Source organism: Stomoxys calcitrans, chromosome 2, assembly GCF_963082655.1.
Source record: "Stomoxys calcitrans chromosome 2, idStoCalc2.1, whole genome shotgun sequence".
Taxonomy (NCBI): Eukaryota; Metazoa; Arthropoda; class Insecta; order Diptera; family Muscidae; genus Stomoxys; species Stomoxys calcitrans.
In genome coordinates this window covers 148,757,401-148,779,142 of record NC_081553.1, presented here as the reverse complement: position 1 = coordinate 148,779,142, position 21,742 = coordinate 148,757,401, and the positions used below count along the sequence as shown (strand labels likewise).

General features: G+C 36.9%; 2 protein-coding genes across 16 annotated transcripts in view; one reads left to right on the top strand and one right to left on the bottom strand.

The window, feature by feature from the left end:
• Positions 1 to 21,742, bottom strand: part of LOC106084621 (tudor domain-containing protein 1) — a 787,010-nt gene that overhangs the window by 346,631 nt on the left and 418,637 nt on the right. The gene's annotated exons all lie outside the window — the stretch shown is intronic.
• Positions 20,197 to 21,742, top strand: part of LOC106092742 (uncharacterized) — a 338,752-nt gene continuing 337,206 nt past the window's right edge. For 9 of the 11 annotated variants that reach the window (XM_059361957.1, XM_059361955.1, XM_059361953.1 and 6 more), the window contains exon 1: positions 20,209 to 20,613. The gene's annotated coding sequence lies outside the window, so the exon portion shown is untranslated. Of the gene's footprint in view, positions 20,614 to 21,742 lie in introns of all 11 variants that reach the window. The other 2 variants (XM_059361959.1, XM_059361952.1) reach the window with 2 other exon arrangements.

The following is a 21,742-nucleotide window of genomic DNA, read 5'->3' as shown; positions in this document are numbered from 1 at the left end:
TCATTGGAATATAGAAATTATTGTAAGGCGTATTAATAAGGTGGCCGCATCGGCGAATTGCTACAACAAAGCATCTTTTTGGGAACTTGATATGTCAAAATTTGTAAACAGGACGAAGAAAATTCAATTCGCCGTGACATTTAAAATTTTCGGCAAATTAGCTTAGACCTATCGGAGCAAGCAGAAAGAAGTTTATTAATTTTTGGGTGTCATGAAAACACATATTTAAAAACGTTGAAAATACCAATTAGCTCCAGAGGCTTTACCCACAAAAGTGGCTGGAACATTGAGGTCTGATCTGTGTGGCGTTCATTGCTGTCACGAGAAGCGGAGCTGAGAGCTACCGGGCGCGAATAGTGGAATGCTCCATACAGAGTAGCTGCAACGGCAGTCGTGGACAATCAGCGGTATCGAGCGGAGAGTCTCAGTGAGAAGGCAGGCGGCACCGACTCTTGCATAAATACTGAGTGCCTATGATGCTCGATATGACAAGGCGGGTTATTGGCGCTTTTAAATAACGAAAGGACAACCTGTTCCCGCGGCGATCGGTCCTTTGGACCGGAACGAGCTTGCTCACCTACAGGAGCCTGACAAGCATCGCACCCTCCACATGAAAATGTGGCTGCAACAACCCACAAAACCATCAAACCATGCCTGGTTTAAATAGTTTTCATAAGGTTATTGTAGCCGTAGATGGCTACCAAGTGAATGCTAACAAATGGACCAAATAGGAAGATTGTGATTTGAGATCAATCGCCACAAGCATGGGTTGTGAACCTCTTTTTGGCTTTTGGATATCTGTCGGATTTTCAGGTCATTTGAAAAGGACAGATAAAGTTTGTTGGCTTCGAAGATGACGTTGTTATCATGGTGTGTGGCCGTTCGGAGTGCATATAGTACCCCTCTAATTGTGATGGAGCTGCCGCTCTCACTAATGAATGTCCTGAAAAGCCATTGCAATTAGGTCTTTCACCTCGCGCTGGTCACATGGCGGACTTAGGCCTGATTGGTGGGGATGAGGAGTCATAGCGATAGAAGGTGCAGGACTATGGCTTCCTGTTTAAATTATCTTGATGCAAAAGTCCTTTTGACATTCTTGACTACTATAATTTTAAATTGCAAAATTGAAGGGAGCTTCTCAAGACCTCCTGGCCGTTTGGTAATGCATGTCGGCTCCTAATCTTCATCATTTTATTGTTTGGCGTAGAACTTCTGCGCTTTTTGAATCTTTCGGGGGCGACACAGTAGACCTAAGTTCCCAGAGTGAAACTGATAGTGAATAAGGTTGTTAGACGCGTGCCATTATATACCTTAAGTTTAAAAACCACAACAGCTGCAAACACAATTCATAAATTATTTATTTTGAAGTTTATATTTTTATACGGCGAATTCGAAAATGAGTTGACATATCAAATTCTCTCAGCTGGGTTGATGCGACCACCTGATAAATACGCCTTGAATTATTTTCTGTTTTTTTTTTTTCCTATGCTTTCAAACTTTTGTTCCTACCTTTTGTTCTTGAAATAAATTTTTCTATTAAATCTAATCATCGTTGTGTGTTCCACTTGTAAGGGGAAAAATAGAATACAGAAGGTTTTTCCAATAGGTTATGGGCCCAGGACGTTGTGGTCATTTATAAGCGGATTTTGGTTGTGTAGTTGACGCAAGAATTTGAAGAAAAACGAAATCATCATGGTATCGACTCCGTTGTTCCAGATACCTGGTCCGTGCAGGTGCGCAGTGTGCTCATTCATTCTGGAAGCTGGAAACATATGAAAGGTGATATAAAGGAAATTTTGACTTGACTGCGGAGCAAAAACAAAGTTGGATGACATTGATGAACAGGCTTCTTTGATGCTTAATGTGAAGTCTCGCAACTACACTACATCGAATGATGCTTGGGAGAAACTTAAAGATGTTCATAAGCCAAGTGGTCCTATGCAAAAAGTTTCGCTAACGACTGAATATTTCAACGCATTTTCAAATATCACAGATCTTTTTGCTGAGGCTGGGATACAGATTCAAGAAGAACTATTAGTGATAGTCCTATTATCAAGTTTTGAAAAGGACTACAAAAATTTTGTAATAGCCACGGAGACAATCTTCCAACACATATGGTGTTGAAGCAAAAACTGTTAGAAGAATGGGATCGCTGTGAACAATATAGAAGTGCAAGTTTATCAGCGAGTCAACAGGCATTTGGAGCTGTAGGAAAAGAATTGCAATGGTAAAAAAATCTCATCAAAAGAAAGAAAAGGGTGGTTGTTTTGTTTGTGGAAAAAAGGGTCACTATGCTAACCGTTGCAAGCACAAAGGAGGGGATGACAAATCGTTTACAATGATTGCTGTAGCAGCCGGAACGAAAAATGAAGCTGATTCGATGCAGTGGCGCTAGAAGTTATATGTGCTCTTTCCGTAACTATTCAAGCGAAATGATAGAGATAGCCGACAAGAGGTCCATAAAAGCTAAAGGAAAAGGTTCTGTTGAAGTACTAGTAAATGGTTCGAAAATAAGATTCAAGAATGTGATTTTTTGTCCCGAATTAAATGGAAATTTCATTTCCGTCAAAAAAATAGTGGAAAATAGTTGTACTGTGAAATTCTTCAAGAATGGTGGGACAATTAAAGATGAAGGTCAGTTACTATTGAGAGGTACCAGGAAGAACAATTTGTTTACTTTTGATGCGCAGCCTGTAAGTGAGAATGTTTTTGCCATCCAGAACTCGGACAACCTATGGCAAAGAAGGTTTGGCCATCTCAATCATCAGAGCTTGAAAGAGTTATGCTCTAAGAATATGGTGAATGAAATTAAAATTTAATCTCAATGTAATAGCAAACGCTGTGTGTATGGTTGGAAAAATACACGCAGCCTTATTTCCCAAAGAGTCCGAGAGAAAATCGAATGAGTTGCCGAAATTGGTACATTCAGATGTTTTTGGTTCTATGAAAGTTGGGTCATTGAGTGGATCAAAATATGTCGTGACATTTATTGATGATTAATCTCGTCTAATATTTACATATTTCATGAAGAACAAGTCGGAAGTATTTGAAAAATTTAAAACCATTAAGGCCATGGCGGGGCTGCAAAATTAAGGCCATCAGAAGTGATAATGGTGGAGAACATACGAGCAAGAAACTTAATAAGTATCTTGAGGATAATGGCATAAAGCGGCAATTAACTGTTCCATATACCCCCCAACAAAATGGTATAGCGGAACGATCTAATCGCACATTGGTTGAAATGGAACGTTGGCTTCTAATTGAATCTGGATTACATGAAAGTTTGTGGGCCGAGGCAACCAAGACTGCAACATACCTAAGAAACATATGTCCCTAAAAATGTTTAGGAAATACGACACCTAGGAACTATGATCCGGTCGAAAACCAAAAATCAACCATCTGAGAGTGTTTAGTTCTAAAGCAGTTGTGTTGAACAAAAAGGCAAATGGTAAATTTGCTGAAAAGGATGGTAGAATATTTACTAGTATCAAAAGCGTATAGGCTATACGATCATCAGTCGAAGAACATTGTGGAACGTAGGGATGTAATTTTTTATGAAGAGACCGTATCAAAATATACTGACGGAAATATCCCGGAGGTGTATATTCACGTGCCAATGGAAAATCGCGAAAGCCAAAAAATCGTCGAAGAAGAAACAGGTGGAAACAATCAAGTAACCAATGAGGAAGATTAAAGTTCTCACAATAGAGGCCGTAGAATTTCATGAATCCACATCTTCGGATGACCAAGAGACCCCGGAACCTATAGAAGTTAAACGAGGACGAGGCAGGCCAAAAATTATAGAAAGGTAAACCTAGACGTCCCCAAAAGGCTCACAATTTATTGAATAAGGTGGTGTAAATTATGCAACGAGTAGAGAAAAGCTATGGAAGCTGAGATATTATCACATCATCATCATAAAACATGGACAGTGCAACCCTTCCACCAGGATGCAAACCGATAAACTGCCAATGGCTTTATGCGATAAAGAGAAATAAGAATGGTCAGATGGAGCGCTACAAGTTCGGCATAGACTACAAGGTAACATTTTCGCCTGTGGTAAGATATTCAACTATCCAATTGCTACTTGCATTAGCTGTCGAGCATAAAATGCACTTGCAGCAAATAGATGTTGTAACTGCATATTTGAATGGGGTTTTGGATGAAGATATATATATGCGCCAAACCGAAGGATTTATAGGCGAGAACAACAAAACTAAAGTACTGCGCTTAAACAAATCACTTTGTGGGCTCAAACAAGCTGTTCGCGTAAGGAATTCAACTCTCAATGACTTTTTGTGCGAGATAGGATTAAAAACCTATGAAAATGAGCCTTGTGTGTACGAATCAAATCGAAATAGTCATTTAATGCTAATAGCTGTCTTCGCTGACGATTTGATTACCGGATGTGGACATGAAAGTGAAATTTGAAAGTTAAGGAGAGAGAAATTGTAGCAATTTTTGAATTGACCGATAAAGCATTATTGGACCCTTTTCTCGGAATGGAAGTATGCCGGGATTGTTAAAACTGTAGACATTAATATATGTCAAGCTACTTATGGAATACGGCATGGAGAATTGCAAGCCAACTACAGTACCATTCTCACCAGGATTTCAAAACAAATGCGAAGGTGACTGCAGAAAGGTAGATTCAACAAAATATCAATATTTGGCAGGCTCCATGCTATATATAGCTTTGACAACTCGCCCCGATATACTTCATTCAGTTACGAAGCTTTCGCAAAGAAATAAAGATCCGCATGTAGAACATTTGGCGCCAGCAAAACATATCCTACGATATTTGAAAGAAATCTGAGATATGATTGCAGCCATTGCATTTTAATAGTGGAACTGGAAAATTCATGGGTTGCACCGATGCTGATTGGGGCGGATGCACTACAGATAGGAAGTCATATTCTGGATCAGTATTTTTTATCGGAAATTGTGTTATTTCCTGGGAAGACAAGAAACAGGAAATTGTCGCCTTCAGTAGTACTGAAGCAGATTATGGGTCAACATCTAATGCATTGACGAAGACCATACATTTAAGCCGATTACTACATGAACTTGGCATTTTTAAGGAAGAGTTTGTCACTATTAATGTTGACCATCAAGGTGTTTTACAACTCGCCTCTAATCCGGCACATCATAAAACGACGAAACATATCTATATAAAATATTATCTTCTAAGAGATCTGTTGAAGACGAAAACCATAAATTTTAATTAATTAAATTGAAATGGTTGAAGAATGTTAGGAATATGCATCTTGTGGTGGAGAGTTGGTGAGAAATCACTTTGTGTGAAAATATATTGTTTTTATATGTTTCAACATACATATTCTGTCGTTTATTTTTCAGTCATTGGAATAAAGAAATTATTTTTGGGCAAACATGTATATCCAATGTGAACACCTCAGCTTTTTTCCTATACAATGTCGACCAATCACGCATTCCGAAGACTTAGTAGAAGTGGAAATCAGCCTGCCATCCCTGAATGAATTGAGCTATCTTTCTGAAATTTGAAATGTATAGAGCGGAGGTTTCTGTTAGACGATATGAAAAATTGCAGTGTGCTTTGCCCTATTCTTGGGAATTCTGATTAAGTCATCCCATACCAATTTTTGTTTGCGATATGGAATGTTCATATGTGCCCGGCCGATATGGGATGACTACACAAGCTGGAACTTTGAGCTCCGAATTGTGTGGCGCCCATCGTTATCACGGAAAGCTTAGTTGAAAGCTACCGGGCGCGTCCACAGGTTGCGGATGGTGGAAGCTCCGTTTTTATGCGGAGTAGCTGCAAATGCGGCCGCGGGCAGACAGCGATTTTCGAGAGGAGATTCTCAGTGGAGTAAGGTGGCACTGGCTCTTAATTAAATACTGAGTGCCAATGATACTCGAGATGACAAGGTGAGTTATTGGCGCCTTCAAATAACCAATGGCCAACATCAGCGTCTGTTCCCAGGTTAGGGGCGGCGAGCGTCGGATCTTGGAGCAAGCGGCTCGCCACAACGAGGGTTACATGCAATCCCGCAAACCCATGCGGTTGGGGCGCTGGGCCAGTAACCCGCCCCCGGAAAACTGAGAACTACTATGAGAGACAAAGGAATAGTAAAAACGGACCCCCCCAACGTTGGCGACCCACGCAAACGAAAAAAAAGGACCATGATTTGCGGATCTGCACCTGGAATGTCCGCACCCTTTATAGAGAAGGTGCAGTATACGCGCTGGCGGTTGTATTGGAGAAGTACAAGGCAGATATTACCGCCTTACAGGAAGTGCGATGGACTGGGAATGGCGTCACTACAACACCAAATGGTGACGAACTATACTATAGCTGCCTTAACACGAGGCACGAATTTGGCTGTGGATTTGTGGTTAGTCGAAGACTGAAACACCTTGTCTCCAGCTTTACTCCGGTGGATGAGAGGCTAGCCACAATTCGTATAAAAGCCAAATTCTTCAACATCAGCCTTATTTGTGCCCATGCCCCGACGGAAGACAAAGACGAGCAGACCAAGGATAATTTCTACGAGCGCCTAGAGAAAATATGACCGCTGCTCCGCTCATGATATTAAAATCGTTCTGGGAGATTTTAATGCGAAAATAGGGAAAGAAGACATTTTTGGTCCAACAGTCGGAAAGTTATGTCTCCACGAAATAACGTCCAGTAATGGGTTGAGGCTGCTAGATTTCGCCGCGGCAAAAAACATGGTAGTTAGTAGCACCAGATTTCAACATAAAAATATTCACAAAGCCACTTGGCGTGTTAGATGTACGATCGATCCCTGGAGCGAATATAGATTCGGATCATTACCTTGTTGCAGCAAAGGTTCGCACCCGTTTGAACATGGCGAGGAAAGTACGATCTGACACTGCACGGAAGCTGGACATTGAAAAGCTGCAAACACAACAAACGGCAGCGACATTCTCCACTCGACTGACCCAACTGATGAAAGCACTCCTTGTTCCGATGAAAGCACTCCTTGTTCCAATGATATAATGGCCCAGTGGCAAACTATTGCCCACTCCATGGAAAATGCCGCGAAATCCGTACTTGAAAGAAAGAAAAGGGAAATGGAAAGACGTGAGTGTGATCGAGATTGATTGAGAAGTACAGGAGTCAGAATGAAGTCCGGAAATTCTACCAAAGAATTAAACATCAAACCAATGGCTTTGGTGCAGGCACATCCTCCTGCAGAGACAAAAAAGGAAATCTGGTAACTGACACAGATAACATGCTCAGGATATGGAAAGAACATTTTACCCAACTGCTAGTGTCCGAAGTTGGTGGCGAAGAGGATACCGCAGAATAAATCCCTGATGATGGTATAGAATGTTTACCTCCTAGTCAGAATGAGGTCCAAGTAGCAGTGACCAGACTAAAGAACAACAAGGCAGCAGGAGCCGACAGGTTACCCGCTGAACTATTTAAGACGCAATCTGGCTAGAAGAACGCATACCCGATGATTGGAACCTCAGCATACTATGTCCCGTACACAAGAAAGGAGACAAGACGGAATGTGCCAACTACACAGGAATAAGTCCCCTCCCCATCGCATAAAAGATACTCTCGAGCGTACTGTGTAGAGAATACTTAAATCTAATTTACAAAATTATTTTAATAAATTAAAACATTGTAAACTGTAAAAAAATTATAATTTGAAAATTTAAATAATTTAATTTTAGAAAATAAAATAATTTTAATTACTATTATTATTGAAAAATGTGAAAGGCTCTTTTCTGAAAGTTGCTTATGCGCTGAATGTTCCTTCGAACATTGAACAAAGAATCCGAGCTCAGGCAGTTTATTCTGGGTGGTATAATTTTCTGCCCTCTATAACATAGTGCAAAATTTTAGATTAGCGAAAATATATTCAGGTTCTTTGGTTTGGACAATTTTGTGAACTAGACTTCAGAATTAAACTTAAATATTAGGATAGTTTTTAAAGGATAGATTAAAAACTTGAAATGGATATTTTGAAATACTTTCATAACCTTTTTTATTCAAGATGTATCTGCTAATATAATTGAAAGCAACAGTTAGTCTACGAATTTCTTCAAAATCACAGTTGTAGAAAACTCTGATTGATTCTGCCAACAAAATGCTCATTTGAAATGGTGTAGAGAGGCAGACTGTCCATATGTTACGCAGCATTCCATACACTTTGCCAAGAGTTGTAAAAGATAAATCCGAGTTACAAGTAGCTTCAACACGTGGTATTGAAGTGTTATTAAGGAGTACAATTAAATTATCTAGAATTAGAATTATGAGTAATTTCAATTTTAATGGCTTAATGTACAGTTCATTAATTTTTAACTAGTTTCAAACTTGATTCAAATCATATTTTATAACATATACATATTTTCGAATATCACTTATTTTAGTACCAATATATAGCTATATATCATCTCCGTACATTTGTGTTCTACACACGCATGGAAAAAATATGATTTTATATGGTCAGCTTTTAGCATATTATTGTTGTCGCGACAATGTGGGGGCCCCACACCACATTTTTTTTTAAATCAAAAGTTGCCTAAAATCTTATGTTACTGTGAAATTGGTAAAGATACGTCGATTTGTTTTTATTTTTATTTTTTGAAAATGGTGGTCGCCATTGGGTGCAGTAACTGACCCATCTGTGGTGACATTTGGCCATGGAGTCAGATCTGAATTTTTTACTGATTGTCAAGACACTATTCATAGCCCGATCCTAATCTTTCAAAGCCTTCAAAGTGGGGTTCGGTTATTTTCGTTTTATAGGCGAATCTGCTTCAGTATTTCGATGAAATTGCCCTTATTTTTGCTCTCAAACTAGTTTAATGATTTCAACAAGTTATTGGTTATTGGTTTTAAATGACTTTAATTTCCATAAAATTTTACGCAAACAAACTGAAAACATTAAGCAACTAAAGGGTGATTTTTTTGAGGTTAGGATTTTCATGCATTAGTATTTGACAGATCACGTGGGATTTCAGACATGGTGTCAAAGAGAAAGATGCTCAGTATGCTTTGACATTTCATCATGAATAGACTTACTAACGAGCAACGCTTGCAAATCATTGAATTTTATTACCAAAATCAGTGTTCGGTTCGAAATGTGTTCATTCACCGTAACGTTGCGTCCAACAGCATCTTTGAAAAAATACGGTCCAATGATTCCACCAGCGTACAAACCACACCAAACAGTGCATTTTTCGGGATGCATGGGCAGTTCTTGAACGGCTTCTGGTTGCTCTTCACTCCAAATGCGGCAATTTTGCTTATTTACGTAGCCATTCAACCAGAAATGAGCCTCATCGCTGAACAAAATTTGTCAAAATTTGAACATATTTCGAACCGAACACTGATTTTGGTAATAAAATTCAATGATTTGCAAGCGTTGCTCGTTAGTAAGTCTATTCATGATGAAATGTCAAAGCATACTGAGCATCTTTCTCTTTGACACAATGTCTGAAATCCCACGTGATCTGTCAAATACTAATGCATGAAAATCCTAACCTCAAAAAAATCACCCTTTATAATTGTTAAACATTTCAAAAAATACATGTTGGCCAATTTTTACAAATAACCATCTACATTCTGGTTAAATAATGTCGCTAATTACATCTTCGAACTTTATTGAAATCGATCGAAAATCCGTTTTGATGGAAAAGATGTCCGGTAAAAATCCCTATAACTATTGTCGTATATGGATATAATTTGCATCATGTCTTTGTAAGTCCTAAAGTTTTCTTTATTTATTGGAGATAAACTACGAACTAAAAATCATAAACACGAAGAGATTTCTACGTTATTGCAGTTGTAAGGTTTTTTCTTTTATTCTCCCACTAATTGATGTCAAATGACCTAGCGGCAAACGTAAGTGTAATATAAAACTTGCTCTCATAGATAAAAGTCTGCTGGCTGATGTGATTCTAACACATTTCCTCACTTAAGGTGGGTATTAAGTTCGTTTTTCGCTGTGAAAGTTAAAATTTTTACGATTAATTTTTGTAGATAATAGCATTCAATATGACATTCCCATTACCTATGATAACATTTTAATAAAATTTTTAGTTATCAGTGATATTTTTGTAATTTTTCTAAAAAGTAATCGTGAAAAACATGGATATTTCACTGTGAAACACATACTAACAACCTTTTTTTTGTAAACATGCAATTTAATTCGACGTATTTCATTGAAGGGTTTCGTGAATAACACATAAGGAAATCATTATTCGCAAAATCTTTTCATTGTAAAAAAATTTTCTTGGAAGAAAATCAAAAATTCAAAACGGAAATTTTAAGACGTTTTAAATATTATTTCACTGTGTTCATATCTACGGTTTAAGCCAACAGAACTAATAAATTTCTAGTAGAATTTTCGTTCCTTAATCATTATGAGCTCCGTATCAACTGCCTTAAATACTGTATAGTGAATTATGGAATTCCGAGAAAAAAGACGAAATGGTTTTATTTGAAATAACTATTTTAAAATGTAAATTACTCCGAATGATCAATTCGGCGTTCAAAATTTGTGTTTCCGAGTACATAAACTTTTTCATTTAATTGCTGATGTAATTCAAATAATTTATAATAAAATATTACTACAATAATTATTCTTTGGATAGATTTTTCGGACTAACCAGAAAAATATTTGATTTTAAGACTTTTGATTTTAATTTTCAAATAGTATTTTTTTACATATAAAATTTCAACTAAAATAATAAAACTAGATTTAAGAGAAAATTCGTATAGAATTAGGTATTAAAAAAATTTTTGTTAAATGTTTGTCTTTCGGAACAATTTTTATACTTTTTTTGTTTGCGCTTCCTTTTTTCGGTCTTAGAATCTTATTGAGATTCCATTGCAGGATATTGTTGGACTTTAGACCATTCAAAGAATAGTATAGCAAAAAAAAAAAATATTTAAAAGTCAGCAAAAGTGTGTTGTTGCTAGAAGCATTTGACTGGTTTCCTGCATAGCGATTTCAATTGCGACCAAGGTTCATTATCTTAGGAGTGAGATTTCTGGAATCCCTTTTTAATGTCTTGTTGCATTTGATAATTTCTATATTAAAGAAAAAAATTTATGGCAATAATCCTACATCTTTTGAGGTGCGATTTTATACCAAAATCATTAAATCCAGCTTTCTTCGCTCAATGGTCATAAAGTATTAAGGAAATGATTTTCTGGTTGTAGGGGCTTAGGAAATAGAAAGATTTTTTTACTCAAAAATTTTTAAAATTCTAAATATTTAAAAATCTCTAAATTATAAATACATAAAATGTCACCAAAATCAGACAACGGAATCGGGGGTCAGGCGTAATGGGTTTAAATTTTGTCTTGAAAAATTTTTATTAAAATTTGTCAAAACAAAAAAAAATAGGAAAATGTTGTTTGGGACAGATAAGCATAATAAATAGACTTTTGTCTTCAAAAAATAATCTCGAGATCTTTAGAGAGATTTATAGCCAATAAGGCTTTATTTTTTATCCGATTTCGCTGAAATTTGGAACAGTGAGTTGTTTTAGGCCTCCCAACATCCGCCCCAAATGTTTCAGATAAAACTATATTTAGATACTAGCTGGACATGGCCCACTCCGCTGCGCCGTCTTTCACTCTCTTATTTTATCTGAGCCCTATACGGTCACGTCAGGAAATAAGTTCTGTTTGGGGGTGCTGGTACGTCCTTTCAGATATTTCGCGCCAATTTGGATGTTATATTGGTGCTCTTCTCCCAAATGCCTTTCATTGGAGCCTTATATTGCTATGGTCGGTAAATATGTCCGGTATGGGGGTGTTTTAGGGGGTTAGGCGGATCGCCATATATCTCAAATCTGGTGTCAAATAAATTTCTTTTGAGTCCCATATTGTCAGTTTTGGTTTATATTCCATTTGGCTGGTGGCTTTGGAGGTGGGGCGGCCCCCTAGATATCTCCCTAAATAAGGATACAAACATCTGAATATAAGTTATTATAAACTAAATTTCGCTTAAATCGCCCCACCCATCTCCGAGATCGGAGGGATCGCCCATTGAAGTTTGGATGTTAGATCTACTTCATTCTCTTGGATTTGGTGGTGGATTAGAGCAGCCAAACTCTTTCCCCGAAAGTGGATATCAGATTCATACTCCACTCACAAAAACCACATTGGAGCTACATATTGATATAGTCGGTATAAATGTGTGGTTTAGGGGAAGTTTATGAGGTGAGGCGCCATGAAACAGATACAGATTTAAGCCCCTTTTTGCCATAATCCATAATCTAAATATGTCCTATTTAAGGGGTATGCAGGGAGGGGCGGTAACCCACGTACTTAGTCCTGAAAAAGTATCTGCATCGTGCTCTACTCTCAAATTACATAAATTTGGGCCCCAATTGCCATTGGTTTAGAGGGAGTTTATGGGGTGACACGACCCCCAAACATTTGGCATTAAAATTGGATATCAAATTTGTTTTCTACTATCAAATACCTACATATTATTTATCGCCATAGTTGGCAAGGGAGTTTAGAGGCGGACCCTGAAGTACAATAATATCAGCATTGTGCTATAGCACGATTTTGTTTGAACCCCATAATGTCAAGCATTTTGAAGGAGGCTATCGATATTCAGTCCTGCGGGTCTCATTTAGATTCACACTAATAATTTTTTTTGTATTGGGTATCTGCAATCAAAATCATATTTCAAAGCGACCATTTGGGATATCAGATTCTCAAAGATCCGCAGGTCCTCTTGTCTCCATCCCAATTTAAGGGTAAAAATGTACTCTACTGCCAAAGATCTTTCTGTCCTATTCAATCCTGATTGGCCTTCATATATTATTTAATATCATTCATATATTATTTTTAATTCCATTTTATTTTTGGGTAGTGTAGGAGAGGGATTGCCCTCTGACACGTCCTTTCATTTGGGTACAAATGTTCTCGGTCATCCTACATGACAGTTTGGTGTTGCATTTATTGGGTGGTCCCCCCGATGCTAAGAACCAAACGACAATTTATTTGAATCTTTTATTGTCGCGATCTACTGTCCTTCCGAACGGTAGGACATGACCCAGATGCTTGAATTCTTATACCAACATTAGATTCGAAATAAACTACTATAGACCTTTCCTTTAATTGACATATTATCCCAATCGAACTACACGTTAACTCCTTTTGCGACGTTGGATATTTACGCCTGTTTTGGGGGTTTTTGGGGATGGGACGGCCCCGTAGACACCTTGGACCAAATTCTTATAACATATATGTATTCAGCTTCCAAATATCTTTCGTTTGATACCCATATTGTCCCATTGTCCTGTTGAGGGGTTTTGGGGGGTGGGGCGCCTCAGACACCAAGGAATAAATTTTTATATCAGCATTGGACTCTGCATTTAAATAGCTTTCATTGGAAATCCATTTTGTCCCAATCGGTTAATTAGTCCTCCTAGGGGGTTTAGGTGGGCGGGGAGGGCCCTCAGACACCAAAAAAAATGTTTGTGTCAGATTTGTATTCTACTTTTGAATACTTTTCATTTGATATCCATATTGCTCAAGCGGTTGAAGGGTCCTCTTGGGGCTTTTTTGGGGTGGGAGCACGCATCTCCGAGATCTGGGTTTTTTGAAAATTGGGGTATGGAGGAGGGTCCTCTCCCCCTTCGGTTCAGCCGTTTTTGAGTCTATACGGAACAGACAAACAAACACACAAACAAAGCGCAACAATTTCATTTTTATATAATAGAAGATATCATTTATGCCATTGGCCTTAAAATTGGATGTCAAATTCTCCAATACCATTCATTTAAACCCCTTATTGTTAAAGCCAGCAAATATGTCCGGTTTCGGGTATGGAAACTCGAGCTCCACTGTCTTGAAGACCCAAATTGTCTCGGTGAGAAAATACGTCCTATTTGGGGGTTGTTATGGTGATGGGACATCCGCTAGACAGTTGGTTGAATGTTGACATCAGATTCATGGTCTACTCCCAAAAACCTTTCATTTGAGCCCATTTTCCCATAGTCGGCAACCATGACCGGTTTGGGGGATGGGGCGGCCACTTAGTGACTTGGCTGTGAAAATATATATCAGATTCGTGTTTTATTCTAAAAAACCTATTATTTGAACTCCCTTTAAGACCCAAAATTGTCATGGTGAGCAAATACGTCCTATTTGGGCATTGTTATGGGGGTGGAACGTCCCCTAGGCAGTAGGTCCCGAATGTTGATATCAGATTCGTGGTCTACTGCCAAATACCTTTCATTTGAGCCCCATATTTCCATAGTCGGTAAACATGACCGATTTCGGGGGTGTTTTGGGGGATGGGGTGGCCGTTCAGTGACTTGGCTCTGAAAATATATATCAGATTCGTGTTCTACTCTAAAATACTTCTTATTACAGTCCCATATTGGAAAGGTCAACACATACTTCCTACTTGGGTGGTGTTATGGGGGGTGGGGTAGCCCCATAGACACTTTTCCCGAATATTGATATCAGATTCGTTCTTTACTTCCAAAGACCTTTCTTTTGAGCCCCATATTGCTATGGTCGTAAATTTGTCCGATTTTGAGGTGTTTTGGGAGTTCCAAGTGTATGGAGGTGGTCCCTCATAAACTTGGTTCGACAATTGGATATCATATTCGTTTTCTAATCTTAAATACCTTTTATTTATTTGAATCAGTGAGTTGTTTTAAGGCACCCTCCTTCTGACCCAAATATGGTAGAGATCGGACTGTGTTAAGATATACATAGCTGCCATATAGACCGATATGACGATTAAGGATCTAAAGCTCATAACCCAATTTAGGTTTTTTTTTTATTTAAGTCTATAGATAATAAATACCCTTACCGACTAATAACCATATATTTACAAATGTATTAACCTAAGAATTTAAAAAAAATATAATTTTCCTTTTTAAACTTTCTCGATTCTTAGATAGATCTATTATATCTTTCAGTTGATTAAATTGATAACATAGGTGCCGAAAAGAATCATTATTGGCATATTTGGTTTTATAATTTAGTCAAAAATGTAATGTTTAGCATGGTTCTACGACTTTTTAATGTAGGAAGCTTTATAAGATTTAATCGGTACTCATACGAAGGTAATGGACTTCTGTCCCACCCATTTCGACGGAGACAAAATAGTAGAAATTGTTTTTGAATCGATTCTATCAAATCAGAATGAATATTGCAGTACGGATCCCATTCCACTGAACCGTACTCGAGATTACTTCTAACTAGCGACGTATATAAGTTTTTCGTCACAGAGAAATTATTAAGTTCTTTACTCCAGCGTTTCATGAAGCCAAGAGCACTACGTGCTTTGTTTACAAGCATTGAGATGTGTTGGCGGAAGTTTAAGCGTTGATCTAATCTTAATCCCATAAAAAGAAGATTTATTGCCTGAAAATGTGAAAAATGATCGAAACCAGTCCCTTTTAAGAAATAACTACGGATATAGTTGTGGAGTTATAATAAAATAGGATGATTACTATATAATTGTTTAATTTAGTCCAGATCGGTCCAGATTTGTTTATAGGTGCCATACAGAACGATCTCTCGATTTAAAATCTTGGCACTATAAAAAGCGCATTTATTATACGATTTTTTTTTTTTTTTTGAAATTTGACGCAGTTACTTATGTTAGGCTTTTCGAAATCCGTGTCCTATATAGTTCAGATCGCTTTGTATTTGGCAGCTATATGCCAAAAAGACCAAGGAACAGTGACTTATATTTATTAGACCACTTAATGTCCGTGTCGAAGTTGAGTGCATAAGTTATCCAGTTTTCACCGGATTGTGACGAAGGGGGGTTTACATATATACCCTAGGTGGTGGGTATCCAAAGTTCGGCCCGGCCGAATCGGTGTGACATAAATTTATTGCGCAATTTCTTCTTTAAGAAAGTGATGTAGATAGGCTCCTCAACCACATATAGATAAAACTAAAAAAATTGTTCAAGTAGAGTACTGGAAGAAAAGCAAAGCAAGCAAGAAACGTAACAAACAAATGGTGACTGACAAAATACGAAATTCTAAATTTATATATACATAGTATGTACGAAAATTGACAATACATATTGTAAAAAAGTAAATCTGACAATATTATTTAATTACCAATTATATTGTAGTATATATCATGTTATATGATAAAAAGCGACAATATATTTACAATATATATTGTACTGCCCAAATATTACGTTACGTCAACCATATGTTTTTTCTGCTGGAACATCCGGAAGATTATTCGCTTTACTGTGATCCAAAAGAAGTAAGTAGAACATCATTTTGTCTGCCATGTTTTGGCGAAGGTCTTCACTAATATTTTACAGGGCAATGCAGCACCTTCTTTCCTTCCGATATCATTCTGGTAAGTCTTTCTCGGTTGGAAAATTACTTATCAAATTGATCAGACATAATGCGTTCAGACAAAAATCAGACAAAAAACGTAATATAGCAATAGGGCGGTTAGATTAGGTTGAAAAGAGGTTGCGGACATTAAACCGCCCCATGCCACAGTGGACATACAGCTTAACTATGAGCGGTAGTCTTTATTTGCTTTGGGAATAAGTAAAACCTTTGCGATATGCCACTCAGTAGACAAATCGATTTATTTAATATAGAGTTGGAAATGTGGTTAGTAATGTAGTGTAATAAGTTACGTAATAATAGTCTCAGGAACGGAGGATCAAATCGATTTATTTAATATAGAGTTGGAAATGTGGTTAGTAATGTGGTTTAATAAGTTACGTAATAATAGTCTCAGGAACGGAGGATCAATTTCATCAAACCCCAAATTGATAATGTGGACGCTTTCGAAGAACTCATTCTCATCTATGCAGAGGAAAATAAATGGATTCTCAATAGATGAAGGGCATAGTAGTTCATATATGTGGGGAATTGAATACATCTGGGGCAATATTAACGAAACGTACGTTGAGCTCATTTCAGTCAACATTCGAATTGTTAAGATGTGTTCTATTTCCGTTCCAATGTTTCGAATTTCCCTCCATTTGCAGTTGGTGTCAACAGCATTTTGAAATTCGTTTTGAAAATAGGACGCTTTTGCAGTGTTGATTTGTTTTGAAATAGTTTTCCCAGCAGATTTGAATTGACTATGTAAGGAGGGAGTATTTAAACGTTTGCAGCGTTTATATGCATATATTTATTTCATCAATCAGGTTTTCACTACGTTCATTGAACCAAGAGGGTTGGCAAGATTTTATTTCTATTGATTTTATAGGAACGCAACAGCTCTAAATTGATTTTATACCATTTCGAAGAAAATGTAATTGTTCTTCGACCGTCGGTAGCTGGCAAGTAAAGTTCCAATGTATTTTAGGCACAGGGATGCCAAATTAGTGCCTTTCGCACTGAATTTAGTGCTTTTTAGGTTACCAAAGAACCGAAAAATCCCATCTAGTGCAAAACAATAAAAGGAGAGGACGCTTTTTGCATTTCTAGTTAGCGATTTTTTCGAAAGTATGAGTTTTTTGATGTCGCCTTCTGTGAATGGGAAGCATTTAAGTATATTGCAATTAATATGAATTTGCTCACAAAAATTCCACCCGAATTAATGAGTGGAGTCCGATCAATGTTTTAGCTTAACGATCAGCGACGACTTTTTGCCGAGTCCGAACGCAGCTTAAAGACACCTCTTCGAAGAAAAGTTTCACATGACTGAATATATCACAAATGTCGCCAGCATTAACGAGGGGAAAATTTCCATTAACTATGTTTTCTGGGGTTCCACCCGTGATTTGAATTTCGGCGTTCTGATGTGTCAACCAAGTCAACAGCTGGATGACAAAATTAAAACATTCGATGGCGGCGGCCCACTATTTTTTGTCAATTTGTTCACTCGTCGTGATTTCCTAGGTTTTTTATTTATTCCAAGTATTTTAAAAAAATTATGATATTTTGTAAAAGTTTTTCGCAATATACACCTATTTGCAAAACAATTAAAAAAAAAACAAGTTCGCGCTTTATTTCACAAAATTTTACTTTTTTTACCATTTGTAAAATTTTTATTGCGCTCTTTGTTGGTAAATTTTTGGCATCACTGTTCAGATAATAAGTATACATTTGGGCCACATTTCACGTAGAGACCTCTATCCTGGGATAGCGCAAAAAAAGTCCTTGTATTTAAATACTTGCTTTGCGTTTTAAGAACTCGAACGGGTTTTAAATTTTCTCATAAAAAATTTCAATATTGTCCTCAACATTTCCCCTACTAGAGTCAAGGCAAACTATAAAAATGTCATTGGAAAGCCTCTTCGTTATGTCCTCTTTACAGTATAGTAAGCTAAATTGAAATTTTCTTTAAAGAGACAAAACATTGGAATAATCTTTTTTAACCAAAAAATGCCACAATGGCTTTTTTCAAATTTTTTTTATTAGTAGCTCGCATAACATTGACTGAAAAATCAAACGGTAGCATATAATGCAGCAAAAATATAAATGTTGTCAGCTATATGAATCAGATGAAAAATGTACCTTTACCAACAACATGCTCTGCGAATTTTTGTTACTTGAATTTATAAGACACTATAAAAGATATCCCGAACACAAAGCATGTTTTTCGAGCACTTTCTGGCAGATAAAAATATTTCAAAATCGGAGCATAGATGCGCTTTTAGAGGCCCGAACATAGGATTGTAGGGCCGTGGTGTCCAAATTTGAAGGCCCCCCAATGGGCCATCTAGGATCTTGCATTGTATTATCCATCTCAGCTATAGCTATATAAAATTTCGTGAAGATGTCTTTTTCCGTTTATATATGACCATTTTCCACTCAATTTTTCCATCCCACTGCGTGTCGGCGAAGCCGGTTATAAGACAGACAAGTTTAATTGGAAGCTCGGTCGTCATGCCCCCATATGTTGTTATTGATCGATTTAGAGCGTGTTTGGCATGGGTGTCGTAGGATCAAATACCACTTTTTCTACCAAAAGAAATCAGTGAACATCGTTTGCTGATTGCGAATAATTTTTGTTTTTTACTTTTTTTTGTTTTTAATTTTACCTAAAAATTAAATTAAAGCATTAGCTACATACTAACAAATTTTTCGCAAATGTAGTATATTTTTTGTTTAAAGGCATAAATATGATTTCGTAAATATTTTGTCTGTTATTTAAAATCATCAAAAAATTTTGCATATTGTAGAAAATTGGAAATTGCACGCTATAACCCCTAAAGACGTAATACCTTCTGAAAACCATAGTAAAGGCAAAAATAATTTTTGCTATCATCTTTTCCACAGTTTTGCTTTTGTTAGAGCAAAAATTTCTTCTGTTTTATTTACAAATTTCTCTGAGCGTATTTTTACATCCAAACTGCAATGTACAGGGTGGCTGATGAAAGCCGCTACCAAAAAAAAATGTAATAACTTTTTTTCTATTTAATAATAATAATTTAATAATTAATTTAATTAATTAATTAATTAATTTAATTAATAATAATTTAATAATTAATTTAATAATTTAATTTAACATGAATAAAAGAAAAATGTATTCCATACACCGAAAAAAAAATGTAGCAATATTCATCATTGTAGCAATATTCATCAGCCACCCTGTATATGCCTCAACTGTCGAGGGCTATTATAGGGCTTAATGTACAAATTGGTGTGAAATTAGTGTAAAAATGGCAAAGTGGTAAATGGACACTTTGCGGCTCTACTTATCACAAACGGAACAATCTGGCAGCCCTTATTTTTCATAGAGTTTAAAGGGAGTAAGTTTGCTTTTGTTAGAGCAAAAATTTCTTCTGTTTTATTTACAAATTTCTCTGAGCGTATTTTTACATCCAAACTGCAATGTATATGCCTCAACTGTCGAGGGCTATTATAGGGCTTAATGTACAAATTGGTGTGAAATTAGTGTAAAAATGGCAAAGTGGTAAATGGACACTTTGCGGCTCTACTTATCACAAACGGAACAATCTGGCAGCCCTTATTTTTCATAGAGTTTAAAGGGAGTAAGTTTGCATGTCGATAATGCCGCTCACATTTCCAATCTTTTTTTCTCCCATTCTTTCTCTTCGCTTCGGTTGGTTTAAAAATGAATCAAAAAACCAGTTTTGAGACATCTCTCGATTAAGCTTCCATCATCTGTTTACGGTTGCATGAGCACTAACGTTCACTTTTTAGTTAAACGTTGGAGCCACACTTTTAACTCTGCACATTCATATAATTTACCACTTTTGTTAATAAAATAGTCTTCTTTCGATTGTCGAATAGTTTACACCGCAGCCAGTGCCGTATATATTTCTTGCGTCAGCAGCAAAAAAGTGATATTCGGTGCTGCATCGTTACTTTCGTTCAACTAGTTGCAATAAACTTATTTTAAAAAGGCACAGCCATAGTAGATGAACACTAACCTTAATTATGTCTGCGGTTTCAGAATATAAATAAAAAAGTCAATTACGTGAACAAAATCTTCCTAACGCAAATTCTCGGGCTTACAAAGCTCATACATTTAATGTCTTGAATATTTTTGGTGTGGCTTATGTGTCCTTTAATGTGATGTTTGTGTATCTTTAATCATTTAATAAAAATAAAAATAAGTAAAAGCGTGCTAAGTTCGGCCGGGCCGAATCTGGCATACCCTCCACCATGGAACGCATTTGTCAAGATCTTTGCACGGTATCTATTTATAGGAAACAAGAGATAATGAATAATAATATCTATGCTATTAGAGCTATATCGGAATATGGATCGATTCAGACCCTTCTTGGTTTGGATGTTGGAGACCATAGTGGATACCAAAGTACAAAATTTCAACAAAATCGGAGAGGAATTGCGCTCTATAGGGGCTCAAGAAGTAAATTCTGGAGATCGGTTTATATAGAAGCTTTATCATGTTATAGACCGATTCAGACCATATTTAACACAGTACAAAATTTTGGCCAAATTCGATAAGAATTGTACTCTCTAGAGGCTCAAGAAGTATATTTTTATACATATAGGAGGTATTTGTACAATATTTCAAGTGCCTAGCATTACTCCTTTACTCATTGTGCAAAGTTATAGCCAAATCGGATAAGAATTGCGCCCTATAGAGGCTCAAGGAGTCAAATCTGGGAGATTAGTTTATATGGGAGCTATATCAGGGTTTGGACCGATTCAGACCATATTTGGCATGTATGTTGAAGGTCATAGGGGAAGGGGTGGGTTTCAGCCAAATCACAAAAATTGCGTCCTGAATCAATTTAGACCAAACAAAACATCTCACACAAAATTTCAGCCAAATCGAACAAGAATTGCGCTCTCTAGGTGGTCAAGATCCAAGATGGGTTTACTTGGTAACTATATCAAAACATGGACTGATATGGCCCATTAGCAATCCCAACCGACCTACACTAATCGAAATATTTGTGCAAAATTTCAAGTACCTAGCATTACTCCTTTACTCATTTTGCAAAATTATAGCCAAATCGGATAAGAATTGCGCCCTATAGGGGCTCAAGGAGTCAAATCGGGAGATTAGTTTATATGGGAGCTATATCAGGTATATATTATACAAAATTTCAGCCAAATCGGACAAGAATTGCGCGGTTTACTTGGTAACAATATCAAAACATGGACCGATATGGCCCATTAGCAATCCCAACCGACCTACACTAATCGAAATATTTGTGTAAAATTTCAAGTGCCTAGCTTAATTCCTTCGAAAGATAGCGTGCTTTCAACAGGCAGACGGGCATTGCTTTATCGACATAGAATGTCAAAACGATATACAATATAAAGGGTGATTTTTTTGTTATCATTTTGG